Consider the following 5,754-nt stretch of genomic DNA (forward strand, 5'->3'; position numbering starts at 1 on the left):
TAAAAACCACTTGATCAGTACTCCTTAGAACCCCATGATCATCAAAAACTAAAGTCTGAAAAACTGTCAGAGAGCAAAGATGAGCCGGAGGAGATGTTGTGATTAAATATAGTTGGTGTTTTGGATATAACTGTGTAAAGGAGCAAGAGGCAAAAAGTAAGGAACTTTGAATGAAGTACAGCTTTTAATTAATAATGCATCACTACTACCTCATTAATATTGACAAATGATACCTGGCAGGGGAGATACCATGATCACAAAAGTAGTTTACACAGGGTGCAGCTAATCCGTACACTCCAGGTTAGATGACCCCTGTGATGTCCCCAAATGTGGGAAACACGACTGCATAATTTGTGATAGTGGGGGACTGCAAATATTTCCTCTTCTAATTAAATAATGAAAAGTATACCATAATAATAAAAGATTTCAACACTAGCTTAACAGGATATTGGTTTTGTGGAACCCTGTACTTTATGGAAAATTTTTCTGATTACTTGAAAACTTCTAAAAATAAAAATTATTATCCATTTTCAAAAGACAGTTATATAAGGCTAGATGAATAGAAAACAAAGCAGTAATATCTATCTATTTATACATCTGTCAATTCACCAATCAACTATGTAATTCATTCTCTAGTCTTTTCATTTACCAAATTTTCAAAAACATAGCAGTAATTCAAAAGTTACTAAGTCTGATAGAACACAATCTATAATGGCCATAAAAATGATTAAAGTAAAAAAATGCCTTACTTAGCCAATATATAATCTGTCCTAAGTCCTTAAGAGTGCAATGTTGTGCTTTTGTAGGGGTGTCTGACTATCTATTTTTCCAGTAACTCATGAGATGAGAACAGGAGCATCTACAGTTCCATGCCAAATTGAGCCTCATAGAAATATCCATCTAAAGAAAATGAACGAACAAGAGCGACAAGGGCAGGTGGATTTACAAAGGCTGGTTGAGAGCAGCCATTATCCCTTCCTGTCCTGCTCATCCTGGTGGTCTGTAGAAATCTACGCAGCACAGGGGACACAGCAGATTTTCCTTGGTAACAGTATCAAAGCCAAACACAAAAGTATTATATGAAATGGCTCATTGACAGACATATGGTTTTGATTTCCCCTGTTAATTATAATCTTGAATCTATCTTTAATTAAAAATAAAAAGCAATTGGCAAAAGTAAAAAAAAAAAAAATAGAATCATTAGAGTATAAACGAATGGGTTTGGTAAATAGTTAATTGCTTTTTGATTTCTTTCTTTTATTTATTTGGTAAGCTATGATACAAAGTAATGGGTTTCATTAAGGAATTTTCACACTACATAACATTATAATTCACTCTTGTTATTTCCAAGAACTGCTGTCCACTTCCAATTCACGTGCCCAACTTTTACTGGCCATCTTGTGGCCTGATCCTAAGAACTCTTCCTCCTCTTTCATGAGCTCCTTCTTCCTTCTCTCTCTTTCTCTCTTTCTCTCTCTCTCTCTCTCTCTCTCTCTCTCTCTCTCTCAACTCTGCATATAATGGAAAACACGCAACACTTCTCTTCCTGAATCTAGCCAATTGTGCTTAGCATACTGATCTCCAGTTCTATTCATTTTCCTGAAAATGTAATACTTTCAAGTTTTTCTCTTTTGCTGAAAATTTTATGGTGTATATGCACCTTGTTTTCTTTTTCCATTAATCTTTTAATAGAAACAAGAGAAAAAGGATCATGAATATCTTTGACTTTTGTTTTAGGGAAAGTGTAATAAAACAATTGACAGGATATTTACTCAGGAAAATGGTATATATACGGAATCTAACACTAGTCTCTAATCTATCTTGTCTGTCCACTTGTATATGCTATTTATATCAATGCCATATGTGATGGTTAATATTCATTTTCAACTTGAAAATGGGAATCTCCTAAAAAATTCTATGAAAGTTCCTATTTTGGGTCCATTAAGGTTGGAAAACCTAATCTAAATATTGAAGGGGAACTGGACTGAATAAAAAATAAAATGAATTGATCACCAGTGTTCATCTCTCTCTGCCTGCTGAATGCAATTGTAATGTGAACACCTGTGTGAAACTTCTGCTGCCATGACTTCCTGCCATATCAGACTATACCTTCCAACTGTGTGCTGAAACACAGCCTTCTTACCTTGTTTTCTTGTTGGTTATCTTGGTAACGCAAGGAAAAGAGTAAACAAATAAAGTACATTTCCTATTTATTACATATTTTTCTTCCATTGAAAAATACCATAGCCTGAATTGATAACCAAGAGATAGTTTTCATAGTTATCGAATCAGTTGAGTACAGGGTTAAAGTACCTGATCAGAGAGCCCTCTTCCCAACTTATAGATAGCTGCATTCTTCCGGTGTTCCATTTGGGGATGTAGAGATCTAGTTTCTCTTCTTCTTGTGTTACCATGTTAAACCAATTACACAGCACTTTTTCTTAAGGGGATAAGAGATAGCTTATTCGGGAGCCAAGTATGAGTGACCATGGCCCAGGAAGACAGATTTCGGTTACCCCAGTCCTCATTTTTTAAGTAAATCTGCTACTTCCCAAACACTAACTACAAATACTATGGACTGGATATATAATCAAGTTGGGTTTATTCCAAGAAATACAGGGATAGTTCCACATATTTGTAATCCAAAAATTGTAATAAATCATTGAAATGTACTTAAAGACAAAAATTACATGATCATCTTAGTAGACACAGAGAAGGCTTTTGGCAAAATTCATCATGCCTTCATGACAAAAGTCCTAGAGAGAATAGGACTGGAAAGAACATGCCTCAACATAATAAAGATTATATATGATAAACCCATAGGCAACATCATTCTAAATGGAGAAAAAGCTGGAAGAATTTCCACTGCAGTCAAGTGACAGGGCTACCCACTATCTCCACTCCTGATCAAGACAGTGCTTGAAGCCCTAGCTAGAGAAATAAGATAAAAGGATGTAGTTAAAAGGATACTAATAGGAAAATATCCCTATTTTCAAACAATAGGAATCTGAGAAATGCAACAGGAATTAAAGCAAAGGATACAAAATCAGCTATGTATTCATTTAAAAATTAATGAAATGCTTAATTTTAACTTTTATGTTAAAGGTATCATGTAGGTCTATACTGTTCAGCCTCATCTAATCACTGAAGCATGAATGCCCATTTTAAATAACTCAGGGGGTCCTGATTTTACAGCAGTTAGATGAGACTTATGGGTTTATACTAATGCAAAATATATTAAATATTCCCCAAGGATAGCCAAGTTATAAACATTTAAATGAAAATATGTCATTAAATAATGTGATATAAAATGTTCTGCCTAAATAATCACTAATGAGATAGTGTTCTCTAATCACTAGAATGACATTTTGTCTTTTACAATTAACCTCCTAATAATTAAAGTTCATAGGAAGACTATTTCATATATTATTACTTGGAAAATCAAAGCAAGAAATTTTTTTCTCTAATATATTTTCTATATCAACTTATTTCTTTTTAGAAATTTAATTTTTTTTTCAATTAGATTCATTGCGTTGTGTTCAGAATGGTTGATTTCTGAATGTCTAACACTGGTCCTTAAATTTATACTGTTTCATCAAATTTTAACTTACAGGAATTAAATAACTAGTGTAGGCATAGATGAAGAATATACAATGTACAGTGTATGTATACGCACACGTATAAGCATATTCTCCACATGTAAAGCTGTTCAATAGATACATTATATATTGTATATTCTTCACATAGAAAAGTTGAGCGACAGATGTTTCAGTTAAAAACTGCTATAAACAGCTGAAATTGAATATTTACTATAGCACCTAGTGTCCATAGAAATTTACAGAAACAAGTTTAATTCAATCAGCTGAATTCAATATCCTCTTTTTTTTTTTTTTTTTTTTTTTTTTTTTTTTTTTTTTTGGTCTTTTTTGAGAAAGGTTCTCCTTGCAGCCCCAGCTATATTGGAATTCACTATGTAGACCAGGCTGGCCTTGAATTCACAGAGATTCACCTGCCTCTGCCTCTGCCTCTGGACTACTGGGATTAAAGGTGTGTGCCACTACACCCAACTCAATACCCTCTTTAGTAAAGCAGAATTTGAGGTGCTTATTCTTGACAAACATAGCTTTCATTTCAAAGGGAGTGTGTGCCACAGGGTTATAAACAAGGGGCCATATTTAAAATAATTCGTGATTTTATACATTTTGTGATCACAATAAAATATTTTTCCTTAAAATAAGAAATGGGAGTCTAGTTGTAATGTTTTCCATCTTTTCCCATTGATAAAATGTTACTATTGCTTAGGTGTTATTTTATGATAATTAATGCTTTTTCAAGATATATCTGACTTTATTACTTTTACAAAATTCAGTTTACAATAAAATTCTTGCTCCAATATTATACCTCAGAGAAGTATCATGGCCAATTTTGGTTAAAACATCATGAAATTTGTTGCCATTAAACATTGATGGCCCTCATACCAATTGGATTAAAAGGATCAGCCCCAAATCTTAGAGCATGCAGAAATGATTTTCAAGATATATCTGACTTTATTACTTTTACAAAATTCAGTTTACAATAAAATTCTTGCTCCAATATTATACCTCAGAGAAGTATCATGGCCAATTTTGGTTAAAACATCATGAAATTTGTTGCCATTAAACATTGATGGCCCTCATACCAATTGGATTAAAAGGATCAGCCCCAAATCTTAGAGCATGCAGAAATGACCAGAGAGTAAATGATACTCTAAAATATCAGAATTCTGATTATTTCATAAGCTGCCAAGAGCCTCGATTTCACTTTATTATTTTAAGTAGGCACTACCACAATAATTGGGTTGGTTATACATAGTTAAATCTTTTCCTTTCATCTTTGGAGGAATAAATTTTGTTGCTTTTAGTTTTATGAAAACCCACAGTGGATGGAACAGGTTGCCAAGAAATGCTAGTCCTACCTGAGTTTCTCTTGGTAACTGACAGCTGCTGGGAGAGGGAGAGTCAAATTTTTTGTTTGTTTGTTTTTTGTTTTTTGATTTTTTTTTTTTTTTTTTTTCCTGTAAGCAATGTGATGCCGGGTAGACTGACAAGACTCAAAGTGACTTACTCCCATGAGTATTTGAGGAGCACAGGTTAGACTCAAAAGACCTTATAAAAAGAAATGTAATAATAGAGGACATGAAGTTCTAAGTGAATAACAGGGTTGGAGTAAAGATGAGGAAGGGGATATGAATAGATAAAAATACAATATTATAACTACTCAAAAAATCATTAAAATATTTTTTTCAAAAAAGACAGACTTTCCAGTGCAATTTTTGAAATTTTTCTTCTATCCAAATTATACTAATAATAAAGCACTTCATATGGGATAAATGACAAATGTGACAGTTTCTAAGCACAAATCAAGGTTGAAGTAACATAGCACATCTGGCTAAGCAGTTCTAATAGCTGTGATTGAGGACAGGGATTAGTATCACCCTCCTCTTCTGTAGTTTTATTAAAACCCAGATCAGTTATATTGTTGCCATCTAGGAAAACAGGAATTTCCAAACATCTCAAAATGTAAAAAAAAAAGAAAAGAAAAAATCATGAAAATATTGAAAAATGTTACAAAACATTGAGAGTTAGTAGAAATGTTATCAGAGGGACTGTTAAATTCGGTTACTTGGGGCCATTACAGTTCTACATAGCTGAAGACGCACCTCATTCGGCCTTTGTGAAGTCCACGTGAATGCATCCCCAACAGAGGTTGACAGAA

At 33.4% G+C, this 5,754-nt stretch overlaps 1 non-coding gene across 1 annotated transcript; it reads left to right on the top strand.

The window, feature by feature from the left end:
- The first annotated feature begins 225 nt into the window (after positions 1-225).
- Positions 226-385, top strand: LOC115066878. The gene has a single exon (XR_003846321.1). It is a non-coding gene; the product is annotated as a U1 spliceosomal RNA (small nuclear RNA).
- The last annotated feature ends 5,369 nt before the right edge of the window (positions 386-5,754 follow it).

The sequence above is a fragment of the Nannospalax galili genome, unplaced genomic scaffold (genome assembly GCF_000622305.1).
Source record: "Nannospalax galili isolate Female #2095 unplaced genomic scaffold, S.galili_v1.0 scaffold844, whole genome shotgun sequence".
NCBI classification, from domain to species: domain Eukaryota; kingdom Metazoa; phylum Chordata; class Mammalia; order Rodentia; family Spalacidae; genus Nannospalax; species Nannospalax galili.